Source organism: Rhagoletis pomonella, unplaced genomic scaffold (genome assembly GCF_013731165.1).
Source record: "Rhagoletis pomonella isolate Grant_MI unplaced genomic scaffold, Rhpom_1.0 Rhpom_scaffold_00013, whole genome shotgun sequence".
Taxonomy (NCBI): domain Eukaryota; kingdom Metazoa; phylum Arthropoda; class Insecta; order Diptera; family Tephritidae; genus Rhagoletis; species Rhagoletis pomonella.
The window spans coordinates 10,876,744-10,889,977 of NW_023458567.1; the positions used below are offsets into that span (position 1 = coordinate 10,876,744).

Sequence of the window (13,234 nt, forward strand, 5' to 3'; positions counted from 1 at the left end):
TTATTTTTTCCATTTAGAATTCTTGCATTTTTTCTATTTTTTAATTTACCTGGGCGTTTTTTCTATTTGCCCTAATTCTGGCCAAAACTCTGTATACAAATCACTCAATTCAATAGCATTTCCGTCAAACGCCGGCGAAAACGAGTATAATTAAACGTTTTAAACATTTTTAGATGTTTTTTATGTTTTTTTTTTATTTTTCATCACATTATGTGTGTCATTGTTCTTGAGTGTGCGTTAAAAGATTGCTTGTCTTTTACTAATGTCACGACGCTATTTTAAACCAAATGTTACATAGTATGTATGTACATACATATGTATGTCTGCTATACTCTATGCGCTTGGTTTTGTGCTAAGAGCTTAGGTGCATTTATACGTTTTTATTATTACTATTTTCCCGGTTAGAAAAATTTTATTTCTAAGTTTTTTTTTTTAGGAAACTTATCAGTGCACTTAATTTTGCTGTGAATTTAGAAGAAAATTAATTTGTTTAGAAAATATTTTCTTTCGATGTGTTTGAAATTCGGGCATACCACAAAATAAACAAGGCAGCTGATTAAACTTCGATGACGCCATTTAACTGCGTGGTAGGCTTTAAAGCGGTTCTAAGTATAATTTTTTTAACCAAAAAAAACGAGTATTCTTTTTTTTCAACCGGAACAAGCCTAGGGGGTGAGAGCTTAACATTTTAAACTTTTTGTTTTTGAATCTCACGGTTTACCAAAACTTACTCACACCAAAGCTGAAGCTGCTACAGGCCTTGCGAGTGCTCCACACATTTTTTCCGCTTAAGCTGAATTATCAAGTTGAGTGTCATGTTACGGGGATACTCGGAATCGACCTGAGTATAAATGGCCATAATCGTTTGTTAGTATAGCACCTTCAGTTGGGCGATTCGAGTCGGATTTCCGCTAGTCTAGCCGGATTTTTTTTTGTAGATATTATCCTCTACTGCCTGTCATTCCATTTCATTTGCCATTTGAGTTTATTTCCTTTTATGTCATTGCATTCCATTTCCTTCATTCCGTTTCATTTCATTTACTTATTTTAGTTCATTTTATATGCCTGTTTTCCTTTTTATATTTCGTTTTTTTATTCCTTTTTCTTTTGTCTTCTTCATAATAACTTATTTAATTTATTTTATTTTATACCATTTTATACCATTTTACTTCATATTGTAATACTTTCATGCGCTTTAGCTGGAAAATCGCGCTTTGCTCCATTTCAAGGTGAGTTCATTTTCCCAAATTCCCCTCCGATTACCGTACTCTGCCGACACATTTGCCCGGTAACTGGTGAGTGCCGCAAATTACCAAACACTCGTTGATACAACAAATACGCTGCCAGCAATTGAAATGCAAGAAAAAGTAAGCAAACAAATAACTACAAAAACTAAAAAAAAATATAAAAAAAAATAACGAAAAACAATAAAAAGCAAAAGCGCGTTTGCACAGATAAGATAAAGGGGTAAATAATACCGCACTAAGTACTCGTGAAAACTTTAAGCAAATAGCGAGAGCTGTCGATGACAGAAAAGACAGGTACAATACGAGTAGTTCAGTTGGCAAATGACGAGAACTTTTACGGTGTCGTCTATGAATAAATTGACGGTAGGGAGTTGAACAAGAAAGCAAGAAGTACAGCATATACGCTCTAAAAGTGGACTGCAGTTTATTAAAAAAAAAAAAAAAAACATCAGTTTGAGACTGCTGGAGATCGCTGTTGAGCTGTAGAAATTAGCGGCAATGCCAGCAGGTGGGGCATTAACTAAAATGCAAAGCTAATATTTCCTAAATCCTACTCTAACTTGGCAGGGTGACGGAAGCCTCAACTGAAGTAAAGCGAAAACGAAAACCAATTCGTTATACAACAATCCATGTACGAGTGTGTGTACATATCTGTTGTACGTACACATTAGGAAATGAGGAAGCGAATGAACGAAACGACGTACAATGAAAGAGCATTTCTGCGCGCGAGCAACGTATATACATAAATATGTATTTTTATTTAGTATATGTACTTTCTTGACAATTTTTTATTCTTTCATAGCTGCTGCTTTTTATGTACACACATGCCGTACATATATATAAGCATATATACCTATGTATATTATATGCAGTTTGACATCTTTTATTTTTCCTGGTGCACTACTCTCAATTTGTATATACCCGCCGCCGTCGTCGTCACTCTTGTCATTGACGTGGCCGTTAGCGTTCGGGGCTTCTTCACTCGTCAGAATGTTCAGACGGATCGCAAACAATCACTTTTGCTCACTTTTCTTTGCTTTACTTGTTTAACTTTCTTGCACTTTCCTTCGTTTTCGTTTGCATACCAGATTAGATGAGTTTGTAAGAGAACGCGCTTGCCGGCAAATATAAGCTTCTAAAAACAAAAATATTAAAAATTTCAACGCCACGACGAAACGCTCCACTCATGCATGCGTATACACTCCGGGATAAATATGTGGGCATTTGTGTTTCGATTTTATTTTTAAAATGTCGATGTATAACAAAAGGTATTAATAAATAAGAAAACAAGCAAGATGTCGTTCGCACACAACTGCAAACGAAACAAAATTCTGGCGAAAACAAAAAAAAAAAAATCACTGCTTTCGATTTGGGAGCAACGCTAATCGGGCGCTGGCTGCTTCGAAGCGTAGGAAGACCGGCCACATTGGTGTTATGAAAAGTAGCGGGTGGTAGGCGTATGCATATATATGTATATGTACATTAGGGCAGGTCAACTTGTATGGTGTACAGCACAGAATGGTTTTTCGTGTAATTCTAAGCAAATTTGCCGAAGAAACCATGGGTCTACAATCAATTTGGAGGTTGCCAAATTGGGAAAATAGGTTTCTTAGCATTTTGCTATAGTGCCGTAAAGAAGTGCAGCAATTTTTTATAAAAACATGCTATAAAAGGTGTTTTAGTATGAGAGATCCATTTCCGCACTTATCGTTTTCTTAAAACTTCCACCAGAGGGCGCAACAGTGAAAATTTTCATTTTCTTCGAAACCTATTTTCACAATTAGGCAAACTCGAAATGGATTTTAGACCCATGGTTTCTACGCAAAATTTACTTAGAATTACACGTAGAATCCTCCTATGTTATACGCGCATAATAACAAAAAAAATACCCGCCCTAATGTACATACATTTACATATATACACACATACATATTTATATATGCATATACAGCTATATAATTCATTGTCTCCTAAATCGTTTAGGAAATAATTAAAAAGACTAAAGTTGAAAAGACGCACGGCAAACGCACCTCCGTAGGCAACGTGCGACGGATTTTTCAAACAATTCAATATTTTGACTTACATACATAGATATATATGTACACATTTACATAGTCTATAAAAGCATACTTATATATCCATCTACCGCATGCCACGCAAAATTATAGACGCCAAATTATTCTCTGTATTTAGTTTCTTCTTCTTTGTATTTTTGTTGCTTTAACTATTATTTATCCAGCTAATTTCTAATTAATGCATTCGCTATGAGTCCCTTAGATATTGGCCATTCAATGTTTAGGCGCTCATCCGGTAGCATTTAATGAAAAGCATACAATGAAAACAATGCCGCTATGGTATGCAGGAGCAAAGTAATGAAAATGGTGGTAGCAGCGCCTTGTGGTGAATTACATCATCCAGAGGAAGTTGAAATTAAATATGTACTAAACATAGGTACACGTAGTACATAAATGTTTGCATGTATGTGTATTAATACATACATATGTATGTACAAGTATGTACTAACGTGCATGCACTTTTAGATTTTACCAAATTAAATTTTATATTTTTATTTATCTTTTGTATTTTGATTAATTTGTAAAATTTATGCTTATCTTTTAATTTTGATATTTTTATATTTTTATTCATTTTGCACATTTTTATTATTTTTATTTTTATATTTTTTATTTATCTTTTATTTTATTAATTTTTTACTTTTTTTATTTATTTTAACTCTTTGTTAATTTTTATTTTTAAAAATTTTTGTTTATCTTTTATATTTTTATTTATTTTCTACATTTTTGTTAATTTTCTATATTTCTATTTTTCATGTTATTGCTTTTTATTTCATAATTTTTTTTTTTTTTAGAAAATGCTATTCAAGTAAAATTGATATTTTCATTATATTCCAATCATTAATTCAATTAAGCAGTTATTCATGATTAAAATTCAATTAATAAAACATTAGCTCTAAGAAATTGCTACTTCATTAATAAGCGCTTATGAACTTAACTACGCTTAGCAACTCTTAACAATAAACAATTCCATACAGTCATTGTCAACAAAATGTGACAAGCAACTGTCATGGATAGAGCAAAAAGCAAAACAAACAAAGGCAATACACCACACACATGCACACAAGCATTGACACTTTTAACCAATCAAGCGATGATGATTGGCAGCGCCGAAGAGCGCGATCAAGATTTATATAAGGCAAAATTAAAATTAAAATAAATAAATAAATAACAGTGCCAGTGTCTATGTATGTAAAAATTTGTGGAGAGTAAAGAAAAAAGGGAGGCAGTCAATAAAGTACACAGTTCGTAAGCGTAGAGCCATTAGCTGAAGTGCAAAAATAAAAGGAACGAATTTTTGCTTAACACCGAACTGACGTGCTGGCGAGTAGACAAACGATGAATACGAAAGAGTAATGAGTGCTGATGCACGAAGTTTACATGCATAAAAGTTAAAAAATAACAACTGAGATGAAAGTAATCGTTTCAAGTACCAGCTTGAAACATAAAAAGAAAAAATATATGCAACACAAAAAAAGCAAAGTACGTACTAAACTTATTTTCAAATTAAATACTAAATGCGGGTATGAACACAAGAAGTGTAGTGTATAATTTTTGTCTGGTATTTAAATTAATTTGAATTTCCTGCTGTTAAACGTAGAAAGCATGTCTGATGAGTTAATTCAGTTTATACGAAACAAAAAATGTCCAAAATAAATACGCTATACGCGCTTCAAATTATGTAGGTATGTTGAAAGAATTTAGATAAATTCTATTTAAATGCAAATCATCCTAAAACTCAAGGCACTCTAAAGTCAACGACGCGCGGCCCGGTCACCAAGTGCCTCAATTAAATGTGACCAAAATGCGCATACGAATTTGAGCGGCGAAAGCAAAAGCGAATGCAAATGCGAGTACATACTACACGATTGTTCATATTCAAGCACATACAAAACGCCTAGAAACATTTTTGTATGAACAAACATGCATTCATATAACACACAACTGTAGTAATGTGTTGCTTCGTAGGGGGGAGGTGGCGATGCAGTGACGTAGGCGACGGTGAATTTGATGCACATAAAAATTTAGATAAAAGTAACAAAATACTGGAATAGTAGATATTAAATTGCATACATATGTACATAAGTATATATGTATTTATAAACTTAGCACACATACACATGGTTACATGTGTACATATGTAGAACGCGAGAAGTCGCCTGTATAAACGATGACACATTTTTTCTCTGTATACTTACGTGTTGCTGCAGAAAAGTATACAGCAAAATGTACACTAGACCGCACCAGAAAAAACAAGCCGTACACCCCTTGTGTATAAAATGCGTTTGGAAGGGAATTAAAAACAAAAATTTTCTGAATGTAGGGTTTTGCTGTTTAAATTAGGGTCATATCATCGGTTTTTACATTCGAATCTTGAAGTACTTTTTTTGTCTGCAAGAGACATTTTTTATTTGTCCCAAAGTTTATTTAGGTCAATTTCCCTATTCCAGTACTTAGATACCCACCAGATCCGGGTTCTTATAACCCTAACGTACTACCCTAATTTCAGTAAATTAAAGCTCACCAAAAGTCATTAAACGTTTGGTAAGGAAGAATTTCGATTATTCAAGTAGAAATATTAAAAAAAACTGTATGTATTTGCAGAATGTAGGTGTCACCGAGAAATGTTAAGAGGCCATCCCTAGGTTCAGCCAAAATGAAAAAAGTTTTAATTGTCTTGCAAAATTCTAAAGACTCAGGGGTGTACGGGTAAGTTTTTTTAATTTGCTTATATGTAAGTTGGTACGGTCTAAGTTAAACACATACATATGTGTATACGTACCATCCCTATATATTAACTCCTTTAATAATTATTATTTTTCTTCATGTGTTACAGAAAATTTCAACCGAGATGCATTTTGAATAATCAAAATCAATAATAACCTCTTGGCGATATAAACGTTCTTCGGGATTTTTTTTTTATGTAAAAACGATTTTGTGAATTTCAATAAAAAATTTAAAACCCAAATTTTTTTTTAAAGAATCTAAAACACCATTTTTTTCGTACGGTTATCCATTCCACCCCTTCCATGACAATAAAATATCCTGAAATATCAGATTAAATTATTTGAACAAAAAATTTATAATTTTCTCACGCCGCAAGCTCAATACAATTATTGAATAAAATGTTCTCTGAAAAAATTAATTTTTTTTTCATAATTTGATTTATTTTATTTCGGATGTATGATTTTCGTGAATTTGAAATAGGTCTTTTCCAAAATCCCCAACCAAAAACAATGGATAAAAGTAGATAATGGAGACAGTTGGGTGATTCACAAGGTGTCATATTGTCGTGAATTGTAAGACGTTTAAAGTTGTCTGTGATTGCTATGCATCAGCTCGAAAAGATTTTTAATTAAGCTTTAAAAAAAATGGTTAAAGGTTTTCATTACTGGAAATCTCCTAAAGAGAAACAGGGTTCTCCGATCGAAAAGTATTGATTGTAATTCTGCTATACCATTTCTATTAAAATATGTTTTTTCCTTATATAAAATACATGGAAAACTTTGAGCGCTTTGAGCGACCGCTAAATATATTTTTTTTTAATTTCAAAATAAAAAATAGGTATTTATTTTTCGGTATAGAACAATCCTAAAATGTGAGAGCATAATAATTCCGACTTTACTCTTTCACACGCATTTTTGGACTACCCTAATGTATGTAAATAGATAAGGTGGTCAGACTTGCTGATATCTATGGTTCTGAGCGAAAAGCTCTCAGATCTGTTTAATAGATCAAGAACAAGTTTTCAAAACAGCAACAACCTTAACTGGGTACTGCCCTCTAGGTAAACATGCGGCAAGAATGCGACTTCTTTATGAAAGAACTAGACCTAGTCGTCGACTAAAAGTTAGTAAAGAAAATGTAAAGCATTTCATGGGCGAAAGCCGAGACCTTGTGAATTCCACGACTAACGAATCTATTAAGAATTCAAATGATTTTACAAAGCAATCTAGGACTTACATACATATGTAAGTAGATACAACTCATTTTCCACGGCAAGTAGATCGAAATGGCATGAAAATACGCCTTTTGCATTCTAGACAGCAATATTGCTTTACAAGTACAAGTGCAAATTATTTTGGATCTGACTCATCCCTTGAGGATTCAACTGGAGAGTAATTGTTTTTCAACCTCTCGCGTACAGTTGGAGAAATCGTTTGTTAATTTTAATTAAAATCTTTTTTTTATTTTTTTTTTTTGTTATTTTACGCTTTTATTATATTATTGATATTTTTTGTTAAATATTTATTTTTTAATTTTTTATTTATTTTTTGTTATTTTATTTTTATTTTTTTAAACGACTTGTCTTTTTCCGTGTCAGTTCGAATGCAAATTGCAATACAATTAGGTATTTGTCTATTCATAGACTATGTATGTACATATACACGAGCAAACGGGAACAGCCGTATCGATATTAGAAGATGAACAGTGGTATTAGTCTCGCAAGTCATCCCGGACAAGTCGCATTTTTTGCAGGGTTTTTATTCAATATTAATTAACTGGGTTTAACCACTTATGAAGTAATTTTTGAAATTTTTTTTATTGATTTCTAGAAATCTTCTCCAAACATCGATGGCTCATTTGTTTGTATGTTTTGTGTGTATCTAATGAATACATAAAATATGCACATATGTATGTATGTACATGTATTCATATCTACATATGTACATACATAAATGCATATCTACATATGTACATATGTATGTACCCATTTATGAACTAAGAACTGAAAAATGACACGTGGAAGGCACAATAAAAGGGTGGCTGAGTGACCTGGCAGACAAAGGGACAGAAGCTTAGATACACAATTTTTCATTTTGCAAACCTAAAAGGTACAGAAAGATGTGAGCTAAAAAATTACACTTAAAAAACAGTAAAATAATTATATTCTTACCAAAAAAATACATCAACTTAGTTTATTAAAAAATTATTTATGTACACCTAAAACTGTTAGTTTACGACCTTGTTTTTAAAATCTACGCGCGCCGAAGGCTTTGAAAACCCCAACTTTGAGTGATTCACAATGGCTTTATAAAGCCAGTACCTACTTACATACATATGTATTAAATATGACATGTTCTACAGCTTTGCGCAGGAGTAAACAAAAAATTAAAAATAAAATTAAAACAGACAAGAGGCAACTATGTAGACGCGTAAAGAAGCACTCAGTTACTTAATTACTAATATTGGAAATTCACAAATTATAAAGGCGTACAAAAAAGTTGTAAGCTTTGCTTTTCTCTAAATGCCATTTTTCTCTAAATTTAATCAGTTAATCTGTTTTAAACTTCTACTATACGTATAGTAATTTGCATTAAAATTCAGCATACACACTCACATAAAAATTGTAGTCAATGTTGTTGTTGCTGGCTTCTTCGCCGCCTCTCTAAATGTTCAATCAGTGACGCGGCTAGCTAACCGCCTCCAGCGTCTCCTCCGCTTCCTTCCTTTTCAAGAAAGCACACACACACACACAATATTGCTGAATCGTGATGCTCCTACTCGTTTTTCAAACGGTCGGTCACTCACTCATACAAGCCTCCCACTGATATGCCGCTCTGATGGGCCGCTACTAGCTAAATATGTATGTATATAGGGGCCATAGGGTTGTGTGGTTCACACACTTTAAAAACAATCGTGTATTCGGTTATTCGACGCGGCAGACTACGCTCCACACAGTAGATAGTGGTTGTTGGTTACTCGGTATGCGGTCAATGAGTTTGCAGTTGAGTAGATGCGAGAGTTAGCGAGTCACACTACTGGTTGTTGGTTGGCTGCACTTGCCGATTTGTTTGTTTGTTATACCGAATTAATATAAATAGTTGTAGTCTTTATAAGTGTGCGTAAATGTGTGTACATTTTTTTTAGTAATAGTATACTTTAAGTGTTTTTGCACTCGTTTAAATATATGTAAGAATTTTTTCACAATCAAAGCGCGCGATATAACTTTTAGACAGTTTGTTTTTGTTTATTTCAACAATATTAGCACAAATGAATGTCAAATTTAATTAAATGTCAGTTTCATTTGCAGCAAATTGCTGGCAAGACCTCATTGCTGATTTGTCACCTCTTCACTATTGTTGTTACGCTGCGCGTACTTTTAAGTTAGTTTTGGCAATAGCTACAATTTTATGACGATTTTCCTTTCCTTTTTTTCGATTTTTGCATATCGCACACTTTCTGCACTGCAATTTCTTTAAAATTGTTCGCTCATTTGCTTGCTGTTTTTCTCGCTTTCACAGTGCCGCTGCCAACAGCTGCGCTGCCTCTCTGCTCGGTCACTGTCGCTTTTTTCACAAACCACCAATGTGGGTGGAAAATTTTCGCAGCCTTTTCGTTTCACTGTTCAATTTTTTAACCAAAACCTATATGCAATTATCAAAATTAAGTATTTTTATTATAAATGCATATGTATGCACATATGTTAAATGGAGATAAAGGAGCTATGTAGCAATTTTTGCAAAGTTCACTACCCACTGACGAGGCACAAACAATAAACAACAACGATATATGTATACTATTCGTATTGTCAATTACATATGGATTCACATTCCACATAAAATATCAAATTATAATTTGTTGTACTTTGAACAATGTAACAATAAGGAAAAAACAATACGCTACTGCACGTTGTAGTTAGCGAAAAAATCATCCGTCTGGTTGAAAGGCACAAAACAAATTACGATGCGCCAACGAACACCAGATCGAATGCCGGAGCCGAGGCGCATAACAGTGACAGCGACGTTAACAGCGATGCCGCCGCTATTGCTGGTTGACGCTGATATTAGTGATAGGAGTGTGGTGGGGTGTGGTGAGGCGATAGCAAGCAACCATAATCACAGTTCGAAAGAGTAATGAGATAGCAGCAAAACAACAACAAAAATTCACTTTTGCGGCAAATCAACAACAATTACATATCTCAGCAGCATTGTGCCAGTCACCGCAGCAAGAAATACACACACACACTAAACAGCAAAAGTCGGCGTACACCATTTCTTTTTTTAAATATTCACAATATTTTGCAAGCCAAAATTTGTTTGTGATTTTCTTCTAAGAATATGGATCATGCTTAAAACAAAATCATATAAAGCAAGGTTTCAAGCTTTATACAAAATTAAGGAAAATGCAACGAATTTCATCAAAATTTTCAAATTTTTAATCAGATAAAAAAAAAACAAGTACTCAAGAAAGTCTAAGTACGGGCGGAGCCGAACATTGAATACCTGGCGCAAGTATTAAATATATGATTTTCACCTTTACCGCTACATGGTAAGCCGGAGTGTATCAATTTTGAGTAAATTAGCGTCCTTAAATTTCGAAATATTGAAGTTTCAAGCATTTCTGAAATTTACCGTTATATGAAAAGCGCCCGTAATTTTAGTCCGATTTCAATAATTTTCAACGTTTTGTTTTTATGTGGAAAGCACAATAACCATACCGAGTTTGGTACAAATGGGTGGAACGGTTACAGATATACGTATATGTATATGTGATCAAAAGTCGGCGGTGCCACGCCCATTTTCCAAAATTTTATCATAAACATATTTCTTGGTAAGGAATTGTTGCAAGAATTAATTTTGAATAAATTAGCTTTAATATTTACTGATTTATCGAAGATTTCGTATTTCTCTAAATTACCGTTATATGAGATGTGGACGTGGTTATTGTCCGATTTTAAAAATTTTCGGCCATTTGGTACTGGGCCAAGTTTGCAAGACATTGGTGCAGAGGTTACAAAGATATACACATAAGTGGGTGTGGCTACGCCCATTTTACTTTTCGTCTATAAATTATTGTAAATATCAATTTTGAGTGAATAATCTTCAGTAGTTACTAAAATATCGCAGTTTTCGTATTTCTGAAAATTACCGTTATATGGGAAGTAAGCATGGTTATTGTCCGATTTTTCTCATTTTCAATACCGTCCGTCCTACGCCTGAAGGAAGTGCACGTACCAAGTTTCGTTAAGATATCTCAATTTTTGCTCGAGTTATCGTGTGCACATACGGACGGACTTAATCGCTTAATCGATTTCTCTTCTCATTCTAATCATTTATGTATACGTCTGTCTATATCTCTCTCGATTCGTTTTGCCTGTGACAAACAACCGTTATGTGAACAAAGTTATAATACCCTTGTGCACAAGTGCGCTCGGTTATAAAAATAAAAATTCAAGTACGTAGTTTCATAGCCCATTCAATTTTAGTATAATAATGTGTAAAAATTAAGTGGCTAAGAAATCGCGTTGATTTTTTTTTCTGATGGTCCAACACATTTTTCTCCCTACAGAGTATGAGTGGAACTTTTTTTATTTTGAGAAAATTCGTTGAAATTTCCTTAATTTTGTATATAGCTTCAAACCCTGTTTTATTTGATTCCGTTTTAAGCATGAGCGACATTTTTATAAAAAAAATAAAAAAAATTGCTTGCAAAATATTGTGAATATTTAAAAAGGATATGGTGTACGCAAACTTTGGCTGTTAAGTGTACATACTAAATACATAGATACATATATACTTATGGAAATATAAAAACGTGTAACACGTTGCGTGCTCCTCGTACGTACCTACATACATACATTACTCGCATACATCGATGCAGCAAAAATAAAAACAACCAAATATTAATTAAAATACACCCATACAATACAAGAAAATGTATAAAGCAGCGACAATACGAGTGATACGATGCGATAGTGTGTCACCAAAAATGTGCCACTTTTGCTAGTATTCCCGGTTTGGGCAGCCGAAGTAACGCTCTGAGAGAGCAAAAACAATAAGGTGCAAACAAACCCGCATACCGAGCATATATGCAATTCTAGTCTGGCGCGCTCTCCCACTGCAATTTGTATACACGCGATAGTCGAGTAATTTCCACAAACACTACGGAGAATATGGAAAACGGTAACGAGCAAAAATCCAGAATGAGTTGAGATAAGTTAATGAATTTATGTGTGTGTGTGAGATAATTTACTAAATTTTATGAAGCAAATTACATGCGAGTACATTTCAAAATTGATAGGGACAACAACAATCAATAAGAACAAGAGACCGAATCGATGTAATAAAAACTATAACAGAGCCCCCGACTTCATTTGAAATTGCAAACAGATTTATGCAAATGAAACCCAAAGCCGGATCAGAAAAATTAACACTCTAGTAGCTTGCTAGTCGGCGCAGTCGGCTTGTTTCGTTCCACAATACGAATTGCAGTGAAAATTTGTCCAAGGCACACAAGAAAAAATTAACTAAAAAGAGGGTTTATTATATACATACATACCAACTAACAAATGGCAAACTCTCTCAAAATGCCAGTAAGTTTTAAAGTGGCCAACTGTCTGAAGTCGCTATCGCAAATTTTCATCGCCAAAAATCTCCAAAACAATAGCAGGTGCATGTAACAACATGCAACACCAAATTAAACTAGTGAACCCGCATTGCGTTAAAACGCCAACATTGAATTTAAATTTATAAACAGGTGGCAGCCTTGTACGAAAAGCTAAAAAAAAATCCCAATATTTCATCTAAATCCGTAAATCCGTTTCTGAGTGAAGGGAGCTCTCGCGTGGTGTCGGTACTTAATTTAATCAAAATTTAAATCACGCTGCACCGCTAAAAAAATTATAGCTTCAAATAATAAAATCTAATTACACATCTGCCGGCCCATAATGACATCTCTTTTTTTTTAACTCGAATCAACGATGCAGATCTGCTGACCTTCACAAAAAATGCTGTTGACAGATATTTTCTTAAAACTCATATTTTAACATTTAATTTAGCTTGTGCATAAGTTAAATAAATTCGACTTTTCAAACAGGTGGCAACCCTCTTTAAAAGTATTTTCAAACCTAAATATTTTCAAATCTCTTTTGTCTCTGCCATTGTGATACTTATTGCAATTAACTGCTGAATT

The 13,234-nt window shown here is 33.6% G+C and overlaps 1 protein-coding gene across 3 annotated transcripts in view; it reads right to left on the minus strand.

Annotated features, from left to right (window-relative positions):
* Positions 1–13,234, minus strand: part of LOC118748766 (mucin-19) — an 81,846-nt gene that overhangs the window by 42,503 nt on the left and 26,109 nt on the right. Inside the window, exons 1-2 of one of the 3 annotated variants that reach the window (XM_036483439.1) lie at positions 9,947–10,211; positions 8,661–9,687 (exon numbers count right to left, since the gene is read on the minus strand). The exons of 1 other annotated variant lie outside the window; for it this stretch is intronic. The gene's annotated coding sequence lies outside the window, so the exon portion shown is untranslated. Of the gene's footprint in view, positions 1–8,660; positions 10,212–13,234 lie in introns of those variants that run through there. One more of the 3 variants, XM_036483438.1, reaches the window with a different exon arrangement.